Raw genomic sequence first — 26,837 nt, forward strand, 5'->3', positions numbered from 1 at the left:
GGGCCCAGGGAAACCGTGATTCCCTGAGTCACTGTGGGAAGAGAAATAAGGAGAACGGCCTCACTTGCCTCAAATAGGGATATGAGTGAGAAATCATCACTGCCGTGTTAACCATAGAGGTTTCAGGATTTATTTGCCAGTATGGTAGGACCTAGTCTATCCTGATGTAGGGGAGCAAAACTTCCCACACCAAAATATCTCTTTGGCATGTGGAATATTTCGAGCTGAAAAAAATCAAGACCCAAAAGAGGAAGAAACCTTGACTTTCCCCCAACCTGCCTAAAAAATGTAGATAGAGGATCTGTTTCAGAACAGGAGGCTTCATCAGTGATCGGTAGAGTTTGAACTACTTGTGTAGACAGGGAAGAACCTAGCAAAGTCTGTCTGTTAAAATTCTTCTCCGTGTCCGTTGTCTCTGCATGGCCCAGAGAACATTTGTTTACCAAACATTTGCTTTTCCATCTCCAAGTCAGCTGCCTCCCTCCCCTTTGAAGTCCCAAACCACTACCCCCAACATCCTCTTTTGTCTTTAACTGAAGATGGTATTTAAGGCGATGGCTTCAGCCATTTTGGTGAGCTAATCGGTTTTCCTGGTCTCTCCCATGGAGACATGTTATTAAACTTCTGTTTGATTTTCTCCTGTTAATCTGTCTCATGTCAATTTAATTCTTGGACCAGCCAGAAGAATCTAGAAGAGTAGAGGAAAGTTTCTTCCTCCCCAACACCGAGTAATAAATACTTCCCTTTCTCTTTATGAATATAGTTGAGGAGAATATGACACCTGTGTTTCCCAAACTTGAGAATGTACAGAGCACTTCTCAAAGGAAAAAAGAAAAAGCCTCTTGGACCATTTTATTTAATAATTGTTTTAGGTAAGTACATACATAAAATTAAGGAAAAATTCTTATGCTTATAGCTTTTATGTAAATCTAACACTCTCCGCCCCCCAAATTAAAAATCATATAGAAAGGCTAAATCAATTCATTTTGTAATTGATAACATTTGTGTTGAAATAAAAGCATGTGCATTATCTTAAGTAGTTGAGAAATACAATGTCAAGTTCAATTTTACGTATTATTTGTTGCTCTGTGTTGACTAAAATGACTTTTATGCAGAGAAAGCCTGGTTGCATAAGAATGCTGTAGAAAATTGCTTTAAAAACTTCAGGCCCTTCTTTGCTAGCTCAGGATAATTGGACTTTTCTCTTAGCCCAAACTCTGCCTAGAGGCAATCCTCAAATGCCTCAAATGCCTATTTCAATACTCATTCTATTACCTCAAATGCCTATTTCAATACTCATTCTATTAGCTGTCTCATTCATTAGAGGGAAAGGTTAGTACTGCATTGTTAGTTAAACCTGCATTAAGTGGATATCTAATCCAATTATTGTTTGAATTAAGACAGAGTATTTGTTGTGTATTTGCTACTGTTTCTTGCTAATCAGCATTTTTAAGCGGTTCACAGGAATTCAGGATCCACCCAGTGAATCTGCTTGCAGTGGGTTTGTCCAGAGTGCCAGCCCAAGGCTCTTCTGAGTTAGGCGTGCCCAAAAGCCTATCTTCTTTCTAGTAAAAGAGAACAAAATTACAAAATTTTCATGGATCATTATTTTGGACCTTTGAGAATATGTCCAAAGAACTAAGAGTTTATGGACTTCTAATTAGTACAATATTTGAATTTGGGCTTTTGGAATCAGACAAACCTGGATTCTAATCTTGAGGTCATCATATAACCTTGGGCAGATGACTTACCCTGACTGAGTCCCTGTTTATTTGTTGTAAAGTGGACATAATACTTATTATGAAATTTTGGGATGATTTGATGAGATATACATGTTCAACACATGGCATATGGTGTCATTAAATAAATGGAAGCCGTAATTGCTACTCCCCTGGCTTAGTTACTTTTTTTATCAGTCTGTCTGGGTGGGTCAGTCTGTTTTCTTTCATTTTGTTTTCTTATTCTATCATTCCTAAGGTGGTTTCTGAGCCTTGGAGGAAAAAAACATATCTATCTGCATAGTATTAACCTTAAAAATGATCCAGCTTTTGTTTTAGCAGCTAATCTCCTGGTCAGCTGCATTAGTCTTTGGTAGACTAGTTGAGATGGAAATTCTCTGAAAGTGTAAGATTGAAAAATATAGACAGCCTGTTTAGAAATAAGAATTATTTAATAATCAAGGGTATTATTTAGAAAATGTTTTAGGTGTCTATTTTCTCCTTATTGAAGTACAGAAATGCATATACTATATATATATTTTTTTCTCTCCATTTTTTGGGAGACATTTAGCTATCACTATGATAATCTATACTTGACATTTTCCAGTTTTGTCAGTAACTTTACTCTGTCCCAAGGAGTTCTTTACTCTGTCCCAAGGAGTTCCCAAGAAGAGCAGTCCCTGGTTTGTAAACTCTGAAACTGGCGTCCATAAGTCATCCTTTGTGGGTCCTGGCCTTCACCAATGCTATGGCGCTACCCTCATGGTGTAAGGTCGGATCTTAACAAATGGCACCGCGAAACAGAGGAAAGCTTCAAGTGAGCTTTATTAGGGAGCGCTCCCGGGCGAGGTTCACTGGTCTGAGAGAAAGGGGCCAGAGAAGTCGCACCCGGGCGAGGGTTGGGCAAGATTTTATAGGAGAAGAAGGGAAAGGGGTGTGGTGAATCTGGGAGGGCGCAGGGTATTCCTTATTTGGTGGTCTTTTCGGGTATCCTGGGGGACCGTTAGTCCCGCCCCTCGAAAGGCGGGAAGGCTGGGCCGGGTTCAAAGTCCCCAGGTCAGTTCCTGGAACTGGGTGGTCCGGAGAGTTTCGGTCTGATGCAACCTGTGAATCTGATTGTGTTCCCCTGCCTCGGGCCAGTTGGCCTTACACATGGGGGTTGTAATTTCGAGCTTTTAACATATCTAAGTCCAGAAATGGGGAGGAAAAAGAAGAACTCATGAGAGAGACTCGATGTTTCCTATGATCAGTTCCTAGTTTAGACTTCTAGGAAGTTTACCCTGTATGAGGTAGCCGTTTACCCAGGAGGGTCAGCTTATTGCCTGAGTCTCTTCATTTTACTGTAGAGAATTTCAGTTAGTTGAGCAATGGAGATTCAGGAGGGCTAACCAATTTCATCTTCTAAAAAATGCCACAACTTTTGAAAATGTTAGAGGCTAACAAGCATCCATGCCTTACTGTGAACTAATTCTTTTAGGTTCCTTTCCTCTGAAAAGCTAGCTTGGCTCCCTTGTCTCTGAAGAACTTATTATTTTGATTGATGGGAAGGCAGCGAGAGAACTTTGGATCGTTGGAACACGGTCAGAGTCAAACAGACCTGGGCAGATTCCTGCATGGCGGCTGAGGGCATCTTGAGGCCAGAGGAGAGGGACACTAGTAAAGGTATAAAGAAGTGGAAGATGTCAGAAAGAAACTTTTTATCAACAATAAACTCTCTTTTAACATTTGCCTAAAGTGGTCCTTGATACCAACCAAGAAAGGAGTCATGGGAAAAGTTAGGAAAGAGAAAATTCTTTTACCTTTTTTTCAGAGACTTCTTTTTTTTTCTTTTTTTCGCGGTACACGGGCCTCTCACTGTTGTGGCCTCTCCCGTTGTGGAGCACAGGCTCCGGACGCGCAGGCTCACCGGCCGTGGCTCACGGGCGCAGCCGCTCCACGGCATGTGGGATCTTCCCGGACCGGGGCACGAACCCGTGTCCCCTGCATCAGCAGGCGGACTCTCAACCACTGTGCCACCAGGGAAGCCCCAGAGACTTCTTACATCCTGTCATAATCTTCCCTGAGAGGGGACCTTGAGCAAATCAACATCTTAACTTTGCATTCTCTCATCTGTAAAATGGGTCGAATGTTCCTGCTGTACATTTAAAAGGAAGGCTGTAGAGATGAAACGTGAAGCTGCTTTGAAAGGGCAAAATGCTATGCAAATGTGAGGAGTTACCATATTGATGCTGGGGTAGACAACCAACCACATGGAAACTAGCTCATTCTCTCTCGTCACTAGCAAGGAATTCTGGGAGGTGCATATTGCATTGGCATGACTGCAGGAGAAACTGCTTTCTTCCTGTTCAGTCTTGTCTTCACCTGTGAAGTGGAACCTTTTTATGGACAGCCGTTAGTTTCTCTTCAAGGAGTGAAAAAATAGAGCTGAGTCTCTGCTAACGTTTTTCCCTTTGATTTTTTTATCCTTTGTAAAAGGGATACCTTTTGAGTCCCTTTCAAGTTTCTCCCAGGTCCTGCTGAGCCCTGAGTATACTTTCCGAGCAAATCAAACCTGATTGTTGAGACTTGAAAGCCTCTGTAGGCTGAGCTGAGGATTACCTGGGGCACAGCAGCATGACTCCTCTGCAGGTGTTGATGGACACAGGATCGTGTGATGCTTTAGGCTGGAGCACATGTCCTGTGATGGAGGGGGGCCTCTGCGTTCTATTCCTGACTCTAGTATTGCTTGCTGTTGTGATATCAGGCAGGCATCTTTTCCTGCTACTTGTCTTTCCTCATCTGCAAAATGGGAACAATATCTGTGCCTTCATCAGACAGGGTATTAAATGAATGAGGTGAAATGACTCAGACCCAGTGAATACTCAGTACTGTCAGCTATTATGAGTGTCTAAGGATCCTTAACTCCTTGGTTGAGAGAGGCTGTGGCTGGAGAACTTGAGGCTGGAGACTTAGGACCCTATGGAAAATAAAAACTGAAACTAACATAAAGCATTATTGGTGTTAAATACTTTACGACAATGGGAAAATGGAACTTGACAAAGCTGATCTTGATATTAACTTCAGAAACTCATCTGCTACAAAATGGTGCCAGACCTACATTAAGATGCCAAGCCCTTGTGTTGGCAGCTCTGTACCTACTTGACTTTCTGGGATAATTTGGGATGGATTTTCTATTGTTGTGTTGAAATATGAGGGAGAGAGCAAAATCCTCTTAAATCTAGATACTCCCCATTTTATGGGACAAGACAAAAGGATGCATGAGATGTCAACATTGGAGTAGTCGACTGTCAAGGGTTTAAGACTTTCAAATAATCTTTATTTCCACGGATGCTTTGTTTTCCATATAGTACCGTGCTATCACTGCAGAAAGATGCCACTTATAAATGATGACTCTGAAAAGTTATTTGTCAAAATTCAAGTAACTGAAGCAAACGCTCTTCTGCACTTGACATTTGTTTGGCTAATTTTCATTTATCTGTACAGTATAATAAAGTGAGTTGTAATCACATGTACTATATAAGCTCAGAATACATTTTATCCTTTTATCCCAGAGCCTGTTTTTTGACTTTTGTGTGAAAGGAAAGAGTTTATTCTATTTTCTGGGGTGCTATCTCCATCCCTAGAATCTTCCTGAACTGTGGCTAGAATTAGGCTTTCATCGTACTTCCCAAGTGTTGTTACCACTCTTGGAATGAAGATGAAGGATTCCCGTGATCCTCTCCTTTGCCCGATGCTTCCTCACTAGCAGAGGGCTAGCAGAAGGAGGCAGGGTCGGGGGCAGGTCCATTCTAGGGTGTGGCTTCTCTCAGCACCCCCGCTCTCTTTCAAGTAAAGTGGATTATGGCTCCAGAATTTTCTTAGATTGTACAGAGACTGGTTCCTTCTCCTTGGGACTGTTCCCCCAGTGTCATACCAAGACTTGGAGAGCCTCTCTCCTTCTAACCAAGGCTTAATCGACCCCGGGAATTCTGGGGCCTGTCTTTCTTTCTTTTTTTTTTTTTTGTTTACAGTATTCTTTTATTTTTATTATTTATTTAACATCTTTATTGGAGTATAATTGCTTTACGATGTGTGTTAGTTTCTGCTGTATAACAAAGTGAATCAGCTATACATATACATATATCCCCATATCTCCTCCCTCTTGCGTCTCCCTCCCACCCTCCCTATCCCACCCCTCTAGGTGGTCACAAAGCACCAAGCTGATCTCCCTGTGCTATGCGGCTGCTTCCCACCAGCTATCTGTCTTTCTTTAAATCATATCCAAGTAGGGCTCTTCTCCCCCTCACATTTCTCATAAAGAGACTTCTTCCCCATTGTGTATAAACAGGGAGTTTGAGTGAACACTTTGGATTTCCCCCACTCCATTTTCTCCTCCCCGAGGGTTGAGGTCGTTAATTGCGTTGCTGAGAGGCTGCCATCCACGGGGCTATATGAAAGGTCATTGCTCAGTGTGGCCTGGTGCCTCTGCCTGTGTCCAGAGCCGGTGGGTACACGTACTTCCTGTCTCCACGTGTTCATCAGACTAAACAAGATGTTCACTCTAGACTTTTGCATCTCTGCCTACTACTGGGCCATGTGTTAGGATAGGTTCTCTAGACTGTTCTTACAGACAGGTCCCAAGGACTAGATTTGAAGTTGGAGAAGGAAGCTGGCTCTCCCCACAAGCTTTATCAGGCAACCCAGTCTTTGGGGCTGATTCAGCATTTGTTTGGATATTAATAAAACGAATGCCTTGGCATCCCCTTTCACTTACGATCCTTGAGTAGATTGGCTCAGTTGCTGAGAACCCCGGAGGGAAGAGGAGTGAGACTTAGGCCATGACCACAAATCCTCTCGCGAGATCTGAACCTAGGGTAGCGTTGTTTCCACCTCCTCAGCTGCTCTAACCTCCAGCCAGGTATGGACCTTGCCCCTCCTTCTCTCTGCCCAGGCAGGCTTTGTGTAAAGAAGCTTTGTTTTTGTTCCAAAAGGATGGCCTTGACGATTTCCATCCCACTCTCCTAAACTTGGGTTGAGTCTATGGAGGAGCTTCTAGGAAACAGGATTGACTGGAAAGGGAGAAAAAACTAGTTTCTGGAGAAAGGGATTTCCCTACAGGCCTGTTGGGAAAAAGGTGGATACTTGTACTCATTCTGGGGAGTGGGGTTTTTCATCTGAAAATCCTAAGGCTGCCATGAGTAACATGGGGCTGACACTATGGTCACCCACTGTATATAAGATTCCAGGTAAGAAAGAAAAAAGGAAAAGGTGATGGCAGTGTTGAAGGAGAGGAGTAAGAGTCTACACAATGGGTTTTCCTTAGGATCCCACTTAAGGTACTATAGATACTGAAGGGAGATGGCAATGGAGATTCCCTAGAACAGGGGAAGCACATTGGTGACAGGTGCCCAGGTACATTGGAACCATTTGGAGGCCACTTCCTGTTGGCTTGGATAGAGAAGAAAATGGCAGCTGAAGAGATACCCTGGTGAACTCAGCCTTCATAGAGGGAGACAACTGAGCACTGGGACCCACGGGGACAAGGGGCAGCTGGTGGGGCTGAGCTCTAGAATACAGAGCTTGCTATCTCCTCATGTGATGTATTTCCGTTTAGGTGAGTGTGGTCCAAGGTCAATCCTGTGACAGCTGCCTTCATTGAGCAGAAACTGATGGGGAACGCAGTAGGATCGGAAGGTGTGTGGTCCAGTAAGAGAAAAAGCAAAGCTTCCTCTGAGCATCCCTCTGAATGCTGAGGAGAAGGACGGCTGGGGAGAGCCATATGTATTTAAATTCTGTAAGGTTATAAGATCTGAAGTGATTGTCCTGGGAGGACAGCGTGAAATGGCTGTTGAGTCCAAACCAGGGCTATTTTTTTTTATTAAATATTAATGCCACATATTTCTGCGGGGTTCATAGAACAGATGTTAGGCCTGACATTGTGGCGATTTAATTGACTAAGAATATTCCCTGTCATTTTTATCAATGTCTGGCTTTCCAATGGTTGTTAAATAGGAAGATATAAAACACAGGAAGGGATAATTAATACTCTGTTTCCGTCCGTGGTTACCTGCTGATATGACCCCCTAGAGAAGGAGGAGCTTTCTCCTGAGTATTTTTCTTGGAGGCAGAGACAGGCTGAGCTGACCCAGTCTCTCTGCTAATTGTTCCACTGAGCCTCTAGCTGGAGAACAGCCCACCCTCTGAGCACAGTTCTTTCTTTCCTGTTGGTTTTAAGAAAATAAGCAAATTTTAAATAAGTTTTGCTTCAGTGGCCAAAACTCCTAGGGATTCTGACTTTTCCTTCTTTTTCTAAACCCTACCCTACCTCCCCAAGTCATGCTAGATTTAAAACAACAACATCAACATCAACAAACAACAAAAATCTCTTCAACAGCCAAAATCTTTGCTGAGGGACCTCTCCAAGTAGAATCCAAGGAAGTGGATAGAAGTTATTCTGAGCAAATTCACAGTGACATAAAATGTAGCTTAGGGTGATTTAGCAACAGGAAATATTTGCTAAGTAGAAAGCTCAGGGAAGAACAATTCTAAAATGATTCTTGGTCAGGTGCAGCTTATAATGGGACTATTCATAGAAAAAAAAAGTCCAAGGTCCCTTCCTCACAAAAATTACTTTAACATGGAAGAAATGTCATCACATATTTGCCCTGTAAATGCTTTGCATTTATTAAATGGCACTGGCCTGCCAGTCTCCATTACATCCTCAGGGGAGGGCAGCCCATGGTAAGAAAGGGAGAGAGGAGAAGATGTGTTGGTCTCAGCCCTGAACATTAAATCATGGTGGTAATGATTTCAGAAGAAATGAGGCAAATTTGGGCTAAACGAAAACCTGCGATGTGGCTTGGGAATTACCCCTATGGGCTTGGGAAAGGACTAACCATTACATTGCCCATGCCTGTGGGGCTGTATTTACCCTCTGCTTGGGGGATTTGCTCGCTGTCTCAAAGGGACGGGCCAGGCCCACCTGTCTGCTTCCAAAATTCCCTTGTCCTCTCATCATCAAATCAAGTTGGCACATGTCATGGGCTGAGGGGCATTGAGGCCCAAGATGTAGAAGTGGAAGTTCTGTTGGAAGTAATTTATAGGATGCAGAGAGAAGAGACACTGGTGTGGCAGAGGGACCAGAACCCATCCTGCTGGCTAATGTGAAATGAGAAGTGATTGGGTGGGGAGTCCTTGGTTGAAATTCACCTCAGCGTATTATAGGACATGCTTCAAGGAAGCAGGGCCAGGCCCCTCTACATGGTGTAATTTAAGGGACACAAAAGCTCTGACACGTGCCCCTGCCAACATGCTACTGCACCTGCAAGTCACCCTTTTAGGGCCAGTCTTTTTTTTTTTTTAATATTTTTAAATTGACATATAGTTGATTTATAATGTTGTGTTAATTTCTGCTGTACAGCAAAGTGATTCCAATCCATATATATATATATATATATTCTTTTTTTTATATTCTTTTCCATTATGGTTTATCACAGGATATTGCATAATAGTTCCCTGTACTATACAGTGGGAACTCGTTGTTTATCCATTCTATATAGAATAGTTTGCGTCTGCTAATCCCAAACTCCCAATCCTTCCCTCTCCCACCCCCCTCCCCCTTGGCAACCACATGTCTGTTCTCTATGTCTGTGAGTCTGTTTCTGTTTCATAGGTGAGTTCATTTGTATCATTTTTCTAGATTCCACATGTAAGTGATATCATATGATATTTGTCTTTCTCTTTCTGACTTACTTCACTTAGTACGATAATCTCTAGGTCCATCCTATTGCTGCAAATGGCATGATTTTGTTCTTTCTTTATTGCTGAGTAATATTCCATTGTATATGTACACCACATCTTCTTTATCCATTCAACTGTTGGTGGACATTTAGGTTGTTTCCATGTCCTGGCTATTGTGAATGGTGTTGCTATGAACGTAGGGGTGCATGTATCTTTTTGAATTATATTTTTGTCCAGATATATGTAGGGCCAGTCTTTAAAAGTAAGGCCTGACTTCTAAAGGACTCTTGGTAAAGTACCAATGTGCTTCCTTGGATGTGACACCAATAAGCTGATGAACACACAGGATGGATCAGTTGACAACTGTCAGTCTGAGATGCCAAGAGCAGGCTCTTGCAGTGAGAAGATATAAAACTGGTAAGTTTTGACAAGAGCAGGGAGGATGGGAAAGCCCTAGGCATAGATCTGCTTTCTGAGGGCTGTCACAATGTCAAGGGCAGGTTGAAAGCACAGCAAGAGGGCACTGACCACCAGGAATCCTCAGGAAGAAAGCTACCCAAAGGAGGATGAGAATGGTCTGAGTCTTGTCTTCTCGCTCTCTCAGCTGCCCTGGGTGGAGTTATGTTGTTTCCTGCCCAGATCAGTACCACTGTATACAGTTCTTTCTTAAGGGACCCCAAGAAAACTGCTTTCTTACACCTGTTCTGTAGTTAACAGAAATGGAGCCCCTAAGCCCGGGCCCCGAAATTGTCCTAAGAAATGTTTATGACACAGGAAGTCTCAGCTCCACCCCAACTCCCCGTCCGATACTCTGATCATCAGGTCCTGCCTTTGCTGGTGAATTTCCAGCACTAGACTAAGGAGGCAGAAACACAAGGCCTGGGTGGGAAGTTAGGGGATGTTTATAGCCACAGAACCAAAATGCAGGAGGAAGCAGGTGGGCGAAATTTGCCTAGGTTGCCTCTGTGGGCATAAATCACCAGCTTTCTTTCATTTAGGCGGAGAATCCAGCATTCCTGAAACAGACCCATTTGCCCCCAGCTTTTTAAGTGTGCCTTTTCACGGATTTTGCTTTCAAATCTGCAAGAATTATTTTTCTTCTATTAAATATTAATGTGCCTTTCTAAGTAGAAAAAGGGGGCAGCATAGGTCTGGTACACATCTTCCCTGACACTATGTACTGCTGCTGCGGGATTGCAGCAAATGCCAACTCCCAACACATTATTAAATCAGGTCTGCACTGAGCCCAGATGTTACACTGGAGACGCACAGTGGATACAGGTTAAAACCAAACAGCGCAGGCACCCAGTTCTCTCTGGTGGGTGCTCGCCCTCCTACCCCCTCGCCCCTCCCTCCTGCCCTGCGTGGCCACCGTGCCCTTTGGCAAATTTGCCATCAGCTGGGCAGAGCTCACTCTTCCTGGAGCAGTAATCATGTGAGGGGGAGTTATTTTTGTAAGCCTGTTATTTTTTCTCCAGTGACTCTTTCTACTTGATTAGTTCAGGATCAATATGTCCGGTAGGCAGAATGTGATGCGGAGGGTGATTTTTCAGTGTCAGGAGGAGCTCTGCTCTGTGTTCAAGTGGCTCTCCTCTTCACGGTGACTCCCCCCTACATACACACACACACACACACACACACACACACACACACACACACACACACACACACACACAAAATCTCTGCTCTCTTCCTTATCTAAATTCTACTCACTTTTACGACCAAGATGATTCAGTCTCCTCTCTGAAGCCTGTCCTGTGATCCCTAAACCGTGACCTCCAAGGAAACTATGATGTTTCAGACAATAATTGTTACCTACTGTGGGTTCTGGTTCCCTGATAGGCTGTAAACCCTGCCACGTTCACACCCCCATTCCCAGTGCATGTGAATTCCTCCGAGGGAAGGAATTACTTCTCAAAAACATGGAGTGATGGGAAGAGCACAGGGCTTGCAGTCATAATCCTACAATCCTGTGTGTCTTTAGTAAATTATTTGATCTCTAGGAGCCTGCTTCATCCTCTGCCTCCTCAATGCCTCCATCATCACCATCATTTCCGCCACTCAGATCAGTGCTTTTCAAATTTTAACGTGTATTTGGATTACTCTAGATCTGAAGTGAGCCTGAGGTTCTGTATTTCTAACAGGCTCCCAGGCGATGTTGATGATGCTCGTCTGCTTGTCACACTTTGAGAAGCAAGGTCCTTGTGAATCTTAAATGAGATAATATATGTGAAAGTAAGTGTCTTATGAACTAAAAGTCCCTCTATCATTGCTAAACCTGAAATCACCCTCGTCTCTTTTTTTTTTTTTAAATTCCTACTTCAAATCCATCATCAGATCCCACTGATGGGAAGGTATCCTGAATCCAGCCATTTAGGACCCCCTCCCTCACTTCCAACCTTGGCTAAGCCGCCGTCATGTCTCGTGTCTAGAGATGATCGCGGTAGCTTCTTAATTGGTCTGCCTGCTTCTATTCCTGTCCCTTCTCCCACTCCCCTCTTGAATTCCAGTGGTCCTTTTTCCAGCCAGCAGCCAAGTGGTTCTTTTATAGTATAAATCAGATCATAAAACTCTTCTCTCTCAAACTCTTATCAATATGGCCCTGTTGTCATTTGCTGACAGCGCTCACCCCCCTTGCCTCTTGTACGTTTTCCCTCTGCAAGAACATGGCTTACTCTAGTCTGTTTCTCAGTTTTCCCATCTACGGTAGCAATCCCTTCGCTGTCTACCTCCTCATCTGGCTTTATTATGTTTTCCACGGCACCTCCTGCTACCTAACATTCTATTAAGTGTTTATCTGTGGTCTGTCTCGCTGACTCAAAATAAGCTACGTGGGGGCAGAGGGCAGTCTGACTTGTTCTGCTCCGTATCTCCAGCATCTGGAGCCGTGCTTGGCATATACTAGGGCTTCAGGTAGTTGCTGAATGAAAGCATAAATGGATTGTTCTTTCTTCATTGAATTGCTCTGTACCCCATGCTTGACAGAGTAAGTGCTTCCTAAGCGTTTGCTGAGGCAACCATTGACTGGGTTTTTCAATGTGCAGTCCCTGGATGTCTGTTAGTGGGACAGTTGTTTGTTTCTGCCGTGGGTCAAGCCCACTAGTACCGGATTGATCTTCATGATTGAAAAATGTAGCTCTTTGAGCGAGCAGTAGAGGAAGATGTCTGTCTGAGTTCTGGGAAGCGATGATTGCGGGGGTTGGAGATGAGTTGCAGTTATCTTGGCCCCTAAGGACTGTTCATCTTTACTTAATTGCTTCTTGGCCAAAATGATGCTACACACACACACACACACACACACACACATGCACACGCACACGCACACGCACGCACACGCACACGCACACGCACGCACACGCACACAGCCCAAAACCAACCAGCCAAACCAAACCGAACCAAACCAAAATGAAACAACAACAAAACTTAGCCCTAAAAGGAAAAGGGCAGCTTGAGAATCTGGGTGTCTGGCAGGGTGAAAGCACTGTCTAAGGGGCTGCACACAGGGGCGGCTTCTCAAGTTGGATAATGGAATCTCTTTTTACTTCAGCTCATCTAAAATAGCACATTAATAAACTGAACCAAATGTGGTGCTACAGCTGGTTTTATTGGTCATTAACATTTACAGAGCCATGCAAAGTCATGTTTTCCAATTTTGAGATTAAAAGATTTAGCCAGCCTAATTATCGGCCTCCGAATGGGGACCGCGTCAGAGTGCAGCCAGCGGGACGGAGTCGGCTTTGTCTTCCGTGATGCCTTCCCCTTCACGGTGCATGTGAATTGAAAACAGATGCATTTATGGACCTTTGGCTGGATTTCACCCTAAAACAGGGTAGGCGCTGGCAGCTGTCCTGGAGTTTACTCTTGACTGGTCCAGCTAGGGCATTGTCTACATTTTAAGGCTGTACTTCGGGTTCAGGAGACTTCCTTGTACATACAGGAAAATGGCATCCATCCTTGAAACCAGACTTCTCCTCAGCTTCTGACTGTTTTTCTCTTTTCTGGTCATCAAGGTCAAGCCACTAATTACGTTAATTAAGTGTGATGAAAACCTCCACTTGAGTGAGACTTTTGGTGGGAATGAATCAACTCATCAGAAATAATGCTAAGCAGACTGAGTGTCCTGATATTTGGTTCAAGAACTATGGCAGGTGGAGGCAAAGACAGAGAAAGAAAGTAAGTGTGAAAGGAGAGGTGAGGGGGCCAAGGAAGAAAACCAGGCAGCATTTGATCAAGACCCTCCTCCCTGAGTGTGGGACACTGAGATAAATGCTCTGGGGAGGCCAGGGCAGAAACATGAATGGCATCAGCCTTGCCTTGGTTCTTGGTGTAAGATGTGTACCATTTGGCCCCATCCAAAGGGTGGTGATTCTCTTGGTGAGGATTTTCACTTAGGGCCCAACAGGGATGTCCTGTTGACGTGACTGTGTCATTCCCCCCTCCTGCCCATCTGTGTCTCACCTGCTCTTGTCCATCCTGGGAAGCCCCCGCTGGAGGCAGTTGCCCAGAGGGAAATGTAACTACCATCGTAGAGTTGGTATAGTTCTTCCTGAGGCCAGGAACAGGATTTCTGGCTGCTGCAGCTTTGCTTGTTCCACATTGCTTAGCTCCAGTTTAGGGAATATTTCTGGACTACAGAGGAGACATAGTCTGCTCTGTGATTACTTGATTTCGCTGTGTGAGTTTGACCAATCTGAGTTAGAGTTTCATTTTAATTAGGGCTCAAGGCGCAGGGCAGCCTAGGGGCAGGAGTTCAGATTTGAGTGATCCCTCGTTTGGCAAATGAGAGACTGGCCAAGTCTTTTGTTCTTTCTGGGCCTGAACTTCCTAAGGTGCCGAATGAAGAGAGTTCGCCCTTCAAATCGACTTACATTCTATACTTTAAGAGCAACGGTGGATAGCCATGGGTGGCTCTGAGTGTAGGGGTGGCCACGATCATCTCTATGTGCAGTAAGAAACCTGGCAGCATTACTGAAGGTAGATGGAAAGGGGGAGAGACTGAAGACAGGAAGAACATTTAAGGCACTCTTGCATAGCTCCAGACCATGGTTTCAATTATTATTGGTTCTGACGTTTTTCTCCCAGAGCTCCTGGGCTCTAGACCAATGTCCTCCTGACCACTGATCCTTGCTTTTTAATTTCTGTCAGTTATGAGTTGAACTGTATCTTCATTCCCCATTCCCCGCCAAAATATAAGTTGTAGTCCTAACTCCAGGACCTCAGAATGTGACCTTATTTAGAGATGGAATCTTTACTGACATAATCAAATTAAAATGACGTCCTCAGGTGAGCCGTAACTCAATCCAACTGATATCCTTATAAAAGGGGGAAATCTGGACACAGGGATGACAGATGCCTAGGAAGACCGTCATGCACAGATGGATGCAGAGATCAGAATGATGGTTCTATAAGCCGAGGAACGTCAAAGTTCGCCAGCAAACCACCAGAAGCTAGGAAAGGGGCACAAACCGGATTCTGTCTCTCAGCCCTCAGAAGGAGCCAACCCTGGTCTCAGACTTCCCCTTGACCTTCAGCCTCCAGAACTGTGAGGCAATACATTGCTGTTGTATTAGCCACACAGCTTGTAGTGCTTTGTTACAGCAGCCCTAGCAAACTAATACAGTATCTTCCTGCTCCTTTGGTTTCAGACCCTTGGCTTGCTGTAACCACTAGCAATCATTAATTTTTTGATTTCAACTTGATTTCTTCTCAGTCTCTCCAGAGGTATTAGTCTTTGTGCTGTAAAACTTAGACTCTGCTTCCTACCTGGCTCTTTCTTGGGTCTGTCCCTAAATTTGCATGTAGGTCTCCACTAAGTCTCTGCTAGGTGTGGTGTGAGGAGGCAAAGGTGCTATACATGGGCAGCTTTTCTAGCCACTGAGCTGTCCTTTTACATCCACTCTATGCGGCCGCCTATGGGTCTTGGGGTCTAAATCCCCCACCATGTTCTCACTAACGGTTAAAGCTGAATCAGAAGGAAAGGCCAGTGACTCAAAACTCCTCTGGTTATTTTTCTGATTTGTTTGCATATAATTCCAGCATTCTTGGTCCTGTTCCAAAATCATCCCAAATGCATTTATTCCAAAGTATGGCTTTAAAGTTGGGGATCAAGTTATAATCTGGCAAAACATAAATGAAATAACATGACAACTCTGAACAATATTAAATTCTCAAATGTTGACAGTACGCACAAAAATATAAGAACTCGAAGGGACTATACGATCTATTCAAAAACCTAGTTTTCTGATGGTCATATTCCCTTGTGGTCTTCCAATGTGCACTTTCTCATTAAACTTCTTATTTAGTATGAGCACTGGAATTTGATCTTGACTATAAGATACATTGCTGTGATCATTTCTGGCCAATCTTGTTTTACTAAGTGAAGTCAAAAGAGGCACACTTTGCCATCAATCAACAGACATGCCTTGACCTTGTGCTGGGTCGCACAAGCTCTCTGCTGGAAATGTAAACATGGTCTCCATCCTGAGTGAGCCTTCCGTGTGGTTGGGAAGATAAGGCACCCAGATGCCAAGCACTTAGAGAACAATTAAATGCTAAGTGGTGTTGAACTGGCTTTAGTGCAGAAGGAGTCTGATTTCATGGAGCGGTTGAAAAGGTTTCCTGGGTAGTTTGGAACTTTATTTAGTTTAGAAACGTTAGAAAACGTTAAGATATTCCCCTTCCCTCCCCTCTCAATTTTTTCCCTTCTATCTGCCTGTATTATTGGTTGTTTGATTACAAATCAGACTCCAGAGGGGAAACACAAAATGGCCCGAGACAGAAGCTGACTGTCACCCTTGATGCTGTGATGGAAACCTTATTCACTGGAAATTTGAATAGATAACACTCAGCAGTCATAAAAATAACAGCCTCCTATAAGTCCAGGCTGTCTCTTCAGATTCCATTTTCTATACTTTAGTTATCAAAAGATCCATAATGTTCTAAGATATACATGAAACTTAAATGAGAGCATGGGGAGTTCCTTTTCTATTTTCCCAGCGGAGGAGATAGAAGACATGTTCCCAGCTTGCCATTTGCACAGATGTGTTTCTAATAAAGCACAATGAGACCTCCCATGTCCCCTTTCCCCTTCCCATTAGCCATGAGGCCATGCAGATGATGGGTGAGCTCACAGGTAGGCTAATAATGCCACCGTGTTCTTCTTCTCTCCTCACATGGAAAGGGCCTTGGTTTTTTTTTTTCCACAAAAGTGCATATTTAATTAGAAATTGGGAAAAAAAGAAGAAGGAAAAACAACTTTCTACAATATGAGACAACAGTTCTCTTTAATAGGAACCACATTTTCCCTCTAAATTATGGTACCTGAGGGTCCCTGTGCGAGGGTTGGGAGGTGATGAACGTAGGCTTTGGGAGGGTTTGGGGAGCTGTGTTGATATTTGGGCCCATCTGGGTTCATGTCTCTTGGGTTTCTTGGGATTCATGGAATATATCTGGCTACAGTGAAACATGAGAAACCCTTTAGAAAAGTGCAGTGGAAATAAATAGCAATGAATATTTATGTGCCTAGACCAAAGGTCAGAACTCTTTTTAGTTCTCAGGGCCATTAGTGGGGTTAAATAAGGTCTATGGGGATTGTAGGTTCCAGTGACGGGGCTGAAGTATAGGTCATGGGGGAAGGAGCGAAGTAGATGGGTTGAAGGGAAACAAGGAGGTAGATACTTAGGAAAGAAAAGGGGATACAGGAAAAAGTGTCCACTAGGGATTAAACTAGTAGTAACCAGCAATAACTTCTGGCTCTACTTTAGGTTAAATCATTATCCTTGGTTTAAAGCAGGATTGCCATATGATTTTTAAAGGTGCTTAGACTTTCCTACAGCTTTATTCTCATGGGGTAAAGAGTTGTTTGTATAAATTACTGGGTGGGGGAGGCAGATCAGAGTTGATAGAGCCTGGGGAACTCCCTTGAGTCAAGATGCCAGGGGTGGGATGGTGGTAACTGGCACAGAGACTAACCAGCTAAACCCCCAAGATTGTCTTCTCCCCCATTCACTTTGCTGCCTCCTTCTTCCTGTTATGGGGTCATGTTTGCTGGATGCAGTTGTCCATCCTGACACCGAAGGGGAAAATGATTTCTGCCTTTCCAATCATCGCTGATCACCCAGAATCTTGTTTGGAAATATTTGGAACATGTTGGACAATTAATCAAAGTAATTTTCCTCCAAAGAGAAAGCAGAAAGATTTGGAGTGACATTATTTGAATAGTATTTGAAAAAGCTACCCAAGAAAATGTCCTTCAATACAGATTTTAGCGTAGTGCAAGGATTTCCTTTTACAAGCAAAGATAGGGGATAGGATTTTTTGTCTGTTTGTTGTTCTTGTATGTTTGTTTCAGGGTTTGTTTTTTTTTTTAAACTCCAGGGCCACTTCCTTCAACTATCCATGTATCCTTCCTTCCGTCCATCCATCCATCCATCCATCCATCCATCCATCCATCCACCAGCAAACATTTGTAGGGAGTCTTCTTTGTGTCAGGAACAGAGCTAGGCACTGTGAATAGACAGATGGATGAGAAATGATTCCTGCCCTTGGGGAGCTCACAGTCCAGTGGGAGAGAGAGATGTAAACATTAATTACAATGGTGTGATGAATGCTTTAATAAAGTTCAGAGCAGGGTGCTTGGCTACCCCACAGAGCTGGAGGGCGGCGATCATCTATTTCACCTTAGCCATCTAAAGGTCTTTGATTCCTCCAAGAGTAAACTGTGAGCCCCAAACCTCAGGAGAGCTGGATTCGGTGCAGCTTTAAGAGACGTCTTGCAGGTTGCAGCTACTACTGACTCAAAGACAGTGAAGAGGCCAGTGACCGTGAGATTTATTCCCAGGGCTCATGGATTTCTGAATTTATGTTGTCTTGGGTCTCTTTTCTCCCTAGAGCATAAACATGCTCTAGTATGGGAATGCTCCATTCCTGCTGTAGCCTGTCTCCAGTCTGCTGTTTCACTTGATTTTTTTGTCCTTATCCAAAGAATTTCACTAAAAACTGAAATGAGGTAGGGATTGAGTCCCCCACTCCATCCAAGGCCAATCAGGGAAAGCTGCCGAGGGCTTAGACCATGTTGAGCAGATACTCTGCCATTTCTCTAGCTCCTGTTTTGTCATTATTTATCCAGACACCAGGCTGCAGTCAGGAAAAAGGACAGTGACAACGGGAACACGTATGTCTCTGGAAGAATGCCTTCAGGAAGAAAACAAATGCAGTCAAATGATCCCAGTGTTTTTTGTTTGTGTGGTGGTTTTGTTTTACTACTGGGAACAACAATAGCAAAAAAAGGAAATATGAAGTTGGGAAATCTTTTGTTGTTATTGAGGTTTGAATATTTCTAGTTTCAGAGATTTGCGTCCTAGTGGAAAAGATGTTCATTTTTATGCCAGTGAGAAGCGTTATTAATGGCGTTCGCTGTTGAGGAGAAGATCTCCAATGAAAGAAGGGACTAGTCTAGATTTGCACATCGCATGGCCTTAGAAAACATCTGAAAAACTCAGTGTAGAGAGAACATTTTCTCTAGTAGTTTAATGTTCTCCTAAAATGTAAATTTGGGTTAGTTTGGGTTGTTGAAAATTCGAGCTGCTTGACAGATATTTCTATGAATTATTTGGTTGAAATATATTATCCAGCCTTTCAGTGACCCTGAAAATATGACTTTTAACAGTTAAGACAGGAAAAAATGATCAAGACCAGCTAAAAGGAGAGGAAGATGGAACTGATAGTTTTGAAGTCATAGAGCCTAAATTTAAAGGCAAAACAGATAGAATGAGAAAAAAAAAAAAAAGCATGGTGATTACTTTATAAACTGCCATATTTGGGGCATTGAAGACCTAGCTTTTGGGAAGGCAGAGTTGGAATTTTCTTGGCCCTGGAGGGCAAAGATGTATGTGGAAATGTAAATTACATTTCTACACATCTGGGTGGAATGGATCAGACCCCGTGACACTTAATCTTATCCCTTTCTGCATCTTTTAAGCCCTGGACCAGAGGCCACAGCAGGTTGGACTGGCACTTTGGGGGCCTGCTTCAGGGCAGGAGCATAGGAATTAGCAAATTATACAGTCAATAGTGCCTGCATAAAGCTTTGAAACCTCCTGAAGGAAGGCACCACACAGAATAAAACCTCTGTCCCACATCTGCCTGGCTTCTTTCCCAAGGTGAGAGCACACCTCACCTGGTGCTTGGGTCACTGCTGACTCTGCCTCCCAGACCTCCCCTGCCTTCCCCATCCTCAGTCCCAGCTCGTGATTGGTCCTGCCTCGCTAGAGTCTTACCCTTCATATAAATAACTCCTGATTTTTTTTAAAAAAATTAAATCTTAGAGCCACATTAATGATTGAAGGAAATCTGTTAAGTACCCTTCCCAACTGAAACCACAGAAAGATGGAGCTGGAGCGATCTTCTGAGTGCCTAATCCTGGGACCTCACACTTTAATTAAAGTCTTTTCCTCTGACGTGTGCCAATATGCCTATTGCAGCAACTTGAGGAACATGTACAGACTCCAAGTAAAAATGGAGTCATCTCCCTCTGACCCACTCGACCATGAACCTTCATCAGATGTTATTTTCTGCATAAGCTTTGTTTGTGTTGTTCCTCCTGCCTGGAGGGCCTTCCTTCCACTTTGTCTGGCTGGGTTGCATTGAGTTGATCTCTGTATCACAAGTTTCTATCAGAACGTTTAGTATATCACAGGTGCCCAAGTGAGAGAAAAATTTAGTGAATGTTTGATTGAATGGAAGACTTTGTGATCTTTGCCATGGGAAATCATGGATCATAAAAACACTAAATAATACTCAGTAAAATCAAACAATTCATTTTTAGGCATTGGAAGAGAAATAGCATTTAGGAAGGCAGGAGAGAAGAAATTGCAGGTGGGGGTAACCATGGGATCAAAGGCATAGAAATGAAGAGGAGCATGAGTTTTGGATAAAGAGGAGATATGACTAATTAGATTGGAAGATTTATTGAAAGAAATGATAGGAAATAATATTTGGAGGGCTCATGTCACAGAATTGAATCCCTTGAGAATTTCTGAAAGAGATGAAATAGGTAATGGGTAACCATTAAAAGTTCTTAAGCAGGAAATAACCTGAGGTTCAGCAGGTAGAGAGGGGAGTTAGTGGCAGCTACATTGGTGGAGAGTAGAGCTTGGCGTAAAATGGACCACTGTGAATCAGTGGGAATGGGGCAGTGGGCATGGGGATGGTTCGTCCTGGAGGAATTTTAAAGGAAGAAATGCCAGACTTGGTTATGGATGAGTGCAGGAGAGCTAAGATTCTTTTTATTGACTTGGCACTAAGAGCATCTAAAAGTTGGAGGAAGTATGTTATAAATAAATATACTCAGCCACAACAATTCTCTTTTATGGTCAACTGTCAAGACCAAACTTGTGAGGGGAGACAGGTTTTGAATGATAGATGATTCTGGAGCCCTGGCCAGGCACATCTTAGCAGTTCGGACACAAACCTTTTCTTTGATGCAGAAAATGTCAGAAGTTTTTCTGCTGATTCTGGATTAAAAATGCTGTAAAATTTCCCTACCAAATTATGTATCTATCAACAGTGTGTACTTTCTCATACCTTCTCCAATCCTGCATATTATCAAACATTTTAATTTTTCTGTCAGTGATGGGTAGAAAATGGAATCTTATTTTAATCTCATTTGCATTTCATTAACGAGTGATCTTGAACACCATTTATGTATAAATTAGCCATTCATATTTCTTTTTATATATACACCTGTTATTGCCCTCTGTCTATTTTAACAATGGGATCCTTTGTCCTTTTTATTCACTTATAAAAGCCCTTTGTTTAATGACAAAATTAGGTTTTGTTCATCCAAACTGAGTTTAGAAGACTACATTTCATAGATTGTAAAGCTTATATGGATTACCACACTCCCCAAGCTGCAGGTATTCTGGATGTTTAGAAATCTCCAAAATCTCCCCTTCTTAATCTTCAACCCTTTCTTTCTTTTTAATATTTAAGTCTAGAGTGCTAAATTAGGAAAGTAAAAGTACCAAAAATATATCCAGAGATTTTCAAATCTGTGTGTCTCTGAATCTGCACGGAAATAGAAACTAAGGAGGTGTTTGAATGCAGTTTCAGCCTTTCCTTTGGAGCATCTAAGATCGTGCCCAGATTGAGGTAAAGGAGGAGGAATATTGAGAGATCAGATCTCTGGCAGATTTTTCCCTCTTGGTCCTCATACTCTGATCCCCTTAATGGAACTTGACAACCCCAACTGACCATTATGGCTGTTATGGGCCGAATTGTATCCCCTCAAATTCACGTGTTGAAGCCCTAAGTCCCCATACCTCAGAATGTGACTGTATTTGGAGATGGGACTTTTAAAGATGTAATTAAGGAAAACTGAGGCCATACGGGTAGGTCCTAGTTCAATATAATTGGTGTCCTTATAGGAAGAGATTAGGAGATAGACATGCAAAGAGGAAAGACCATGTGAGGACAGAGGGAGAAGGCGGCCATCTGCAAGACCATGTGAGGACAGAGGGAGAAGGCGGCCATCTGCAAGAAGAGGCCACAGAAGAAACCACCCCTGCACACACCTTGATCTGGGACTTCCAGCCTCCAGAACTGTGAGAAAGTAAATTTCTATCGTTTAAGCCATCCAGTCTGTGGTATTCAATACTTTGTTATGGCAGGCCTAGGAAACGAATACAATGCCTTACGGAAAGTACCATAACCTTCACCAACTGGCTTGGAAATCAAATTCTAACATAGGAAACCATGGACTAAAAAACACCTGCCCTGAGCTATGCGGTCTCACCCTACTCATCTCATGTCCAGCACCTCATGAATGAAGAGAAGGCCCAATTCCAAGCCATACATTTTGGGTTTATAATTTCCCCAATTTTAGAGAATGTAAAAGCCTTAGAGTTCATAGTCATAGTTAGGCATTCCTGGGCACACACCCATCTAAATGGGTTTCCTGCATTGGGCCACCAGGATTTAGATCTCATGTCTGGAACATGCCCTTGGATGGGAGATGTGATGGGCATAGAGCAGTCTAGTGGAAAGAGCACTAGAATGGGAGTCAGAGACCCAGGCCTTAGTCTTGAACCTGCCACAATGACTCAGGGAACGAAATTTACCTGTTTGGACTTAGAATACTTATGTGGGCCTCATAAGTGGTTTTCAGACCAGAGTTCCATGGAAGGGTTTTAGTAGCTCTGCAAACTTTTCGTTTGAACTTCCCCTGTAGAATACATTTTAACTGTTTTAAAATAACACACATTCAGATGTGTTTTATTTCACATTTTAATTTATCTAAGAACATCAGCGTATAAAAATACGCTGCTAGGTTAACTTATCTGGAATGAACATCAGAATAAAACCTTGCCTGTGGATGTACATATTTGATGAGGGATGTTGATATTCTGCACTGGTCTGTTTGTCTCTCTTAAATTCTGACATGACCGCTGCATGTCTCCACTGACATAAAATTGCACAAGTGCATTCATGACCACAGTACATTTGCACCTGCTCTGTTAAGGGCCAGCTCAAGCTTATTTGCATTGGTTCTCCCCATGGCTTAAGCCTTGTTTGTGCACTCACCACTGACTCTCTCACATCTTGAAGACATCACATTAGAACTAGAATGAATGCTTCCTTTCTGACTTTACCATTAGAAACTCAAGAATTTATTAGGTGTTACTAACAATTCAACTTTGAAACAGATATTTCCTACTACTTTTCCTGTAAGCTTCTGGATGAATTTAGTTGAGCAGAAACCCAAGCTGTAAGGCAAGTTGATTTAAAACAAAACAGTACAAAACCTATTACCACTTGCAACTACTTAGCCGGATGAATCAGTATTCTCTAAGTGTTGTGCAACTGAACCAAAATAAAATAAAAATCAGATGCTAAGGACAATATGATTGTGGTTATTCTAAAATTTTACATTCATCAAATCAATCATCAGAGTTGTCAGAGATACACTTTACATTATATATATAAAAGGTGTATATACCATATATGTATACCATATTTGAACTCATGAAATAAATATATTCTAGTGAATTTCTGCTTTTGTCTTAAACTTTAATATTCCACACGAGATTAAATTTGTATCAAGAGTAACTTTCCTGCAAGGAAAACCACTAGATCAGATGACCTCCAAGATTCCCTGTAGTCACACCCTGTAACTAACACCCTGTAATCTTCCAAGGTGAACAAGGTATAGGGAGGAGTGAGCAGGGTGCAGAGAGGGGTGAGTCAAGGCAGTGAAAGGTGGCTGGTCACCAGTCTCTGTTCAGCTTGGGGGCTTCATTCCACCTTCCATCCTTCTAAGGTATGGCATCTGGTTGAGATTTCAAACGTACAAATGGACAATCCTGGGAAAACCACATGGTACATAAGACGTTAACAAAGAATGCTACAAAGATTTTTAAAACTATTCTTTTCACAGGCCATAATTATTTTGAAACTTGCTAAAATTTCATGAAAATGTATTGTATTACCCTGGTCACCTCCTGTCTGAAACAAATCTCTTCTGGAGGCAGGATCTGATAGGATGTATTGGAGGAGTGGGACCCGGAGCTGGGGCTGGGGGTGGGTGGGTAAGCTCGGCAGTGGGGAGTGATACAGCCCTCCTTTTGCTGGCAGAGGGGCTGTGCATAGTTAGAAACAGGGGCCCTGGTTTGTTTCAGCTGCTACCTTTAGAAGTCTCTCTCACCAGAGCTTAGCATATTCCAAGGTCCTCCCCAAGTGTAGGGTACTGTGACCTGGAAGTGACCACTGGCTCTGGAAGTGGACAGCCTCCACAGGCCCTGCAGAACATGCAGAGATAGAACAGAGGGGAGCTGGGGTTGCACATTTGTCTGCACCTGCATTGTGAGAAGTAGGGGTTAGATTTTGAATGCTAGAGGGTGGTAGCTCCCAGGGGTTGCCTCAGGCCTACAATTACCCACTGGGTGACTGATCTCAGGACTGAACTTTTTTTGGCTGGAGGACTCATTGGATTGAGGTGATGCTTTCCTGATTCTGACCTTGGTTATTGTATTAATTAGGATAAACATTCACCTACATAAAATAGAGATCCTAAACAAAAGGGACTTACATAAGACAGACTTTATTTTTCTTTTATATAATAGTCTGGAAGCAGGAGGTCCAGGGCTGTTGTAGAGCTCTGTTCTACAAGGTTGTCCAAAGACCTAACTCCTATTTGTTTTCCTCCATCTTTAGGGTGTTGCCCTTATATGAATGATCCCAAATGGCTCCCTACCTCCATGATCCAGGTAAGCAGGTGGAAGAAAGAGGGAAGAGGGTGATCATCATTTAAGACCGCAGCCTGGACATTAAATCACTTCCACTCACGTTCTCTGGTCCAGAATTTGGTTATATGGCCATGCATAGCTGCAAGGGAGGCTGGAAATACAGTCTCTCTTTTATGTCATGTATCTAGATAAAAATACTGGGTTCTATTGTTTTGAAAAATAATGGAAGAATGAATATTGGAGTACAACTAACTGTAAGGTGTTTAATGAACTATGAAATCATATGCTACTAGTTGGGGTTCAGCAAACACATTTCTATTACAGGGGTAAATGGCTGAGCCTGAGCAGCATAGTGTCCAGAGGTGAAAGCCTGGCAGCCCCCGGTCTAATGGTTGGCACTTTGATACTCCCTTTATTAGTATTTATTTTTCTAAGATATGGGAAGTTCCAGTTTCCACTGACCTCTGCATCTCCTTGAAAATACCAGGTTGTAAAGGGCTGACCTAGAGTTCAAAGTACCTGAATGGATAATGTGTAGACCAGAGGATTTCAAACCATGTCCTGAGAGCCCCAGGATTCCTCAGAGTTCTGGGAGCTGTTGGAAAACAAGGATTCTGTAACCTAAACTCCATGCCCCACTAGGCAGTCCCACCATAGTGCCTTACTCTATGTATGTTTTTATCTCTTTGTTTATCTGTATAAGATTTGGGGCTAAAAAATATAGTTTTTACACTTCTGCTAGACCATCAGAATCAAAATGCTCATAATTCAGAAAGAAGAGATTAAATAATATGTTAAATACTGAGACTCTACTGGGTGATTTTCCTATATGATGGGTGGTGGCCTTGGCCATATAGTTTTCAAGGAAACAGTTTAATTTGAAAATATGAGGAAAATGCCAGAGTTGAAAAATTTAAACTGTCAACGGGATCCTATAGTTTGGAAGAAGCAATTACATAATGCTTTAAAATTCACAGAAACATTGCAGCATTTATTCCCTCCCTTGATCCTTCTTCATTTACAGATAAAGAAATAGAAGCACAGAGAGGTAAAGTGACCTTGTCCAAAGTGATACAGTTAAGAAGTGCTAGTAGCAGCTACTATATATAAAACAGATAACCAACAAGGACATACAGTATAGCACAGGGAACTCTACTCAATATTTTGTAATAACCTATAAGGGAAAAGAATCTGAAAAAGAATATATACACATATATCTGAATCACTGTGCCATACACCTGAAACTAACACAATATTGTGAATCAACTATATTTCAATAAAAAATACATATAAAATAAAATAAAAAATAAATTTAAAAAAGAAGTGCTATAAACAGGATCAAACATAGGACTTTGGAATCTTCACTATACACATCCATTTCCCTATATTTTCTTACACCCATCACTAGGGTAAAAAGACCCATCCCTAAGCTACTGAGACCTGAGCCATTTCACCTTGGGAGCCTGGTTTCTGCAGGAGCAGCAAGCAAATAGTCTCACCAACTCGCCTCTGTGCTTGAGTTCTCTTATCTTTCCTCCCTCCTTTCCTTTTTCCTTCTCAGCTCCCATCAAAAGTCTATCATATATCAGATACTATCTCAGGTACTAGAGATACAGTAGTAACCAAGACCTACAAGATCTTCATGGAACTTATTTATTGATTGACGTGGGATTAATTTCCAAAATATACAAATAGCTCATATAACTCAGTATCAAAAAAAGAGAAAACTCAGTCAAAAAATGGACAGAAGACCTAAATAGATATTTCTCCAAAGAAGACATATAGATGGACAACAGGCACATGAAAAGATGCTTAATTAACATGGCTAATTATTAGAGACATGAGATTCAAAACTATAATGAGGTATCACCTCACACCAGTCAGAATGGCCATCATCAAAAAGTCTATGAATAATAAATGCTGGAGAGTGTGTGGATAAAAATTAACCCTCCTACACTGTTGGTGGGAATGTAAATTGGTGCAGCCACTGTGCAGAACAGTATGGTGGTTCATTGAAAAACTAAAAATAGAGATATCATATGATCCAGCAATCCCACTCCTAGGCATATATCTGGAAAAGACGAAAACTCTAATTCGAAAAGATACATGCACCCCAGTGTTCATAGCAGCACTATTTACAAGAGCCAAGACATGGAAG

At 42.6% G+C, this 26,837-nt stretch overlaps 1 long non-coding RNA gene across 2 annotated transcripts; it reads left to right on the plus strand.

Moving 5' to 3' along the window:
- Positions 1-761: 761 nt before the first annotated feature.
- Positions 762-24,708, plus strand: LOC307196203. 2 transcript variants are annotated; one of them, XR_013831068.1, is made up of 3 exons: positions 762-872; positions 21,863-22,039; positions 24,648-24,708. It is a non-coding gene; the product is annotated as an uncharacterized lncRNA (long non-coding RNA). The 2 variants fall into 2 exon arrangements; XR_013831069.1 differs by lacking the exon at positions 762-872 and adding an exon at positions 9,492-9,854.
- The last annotated feature ends 2,129 nt before the right edge of the window (positions 24,709-26,837 follow it).

Source organism: Stenella coeruleoalba, assembly GCF_951394435.1.
Source record: "Stenella coeruleoalba genome assembly, chromosome: 13".
Classification (NCBI taxonomy): Eukaryota; Metazoa; Chordata; class Mammalia; order Artiodactyla; family Delphinidae; genus Stenella; species Stenella coeruleoalba.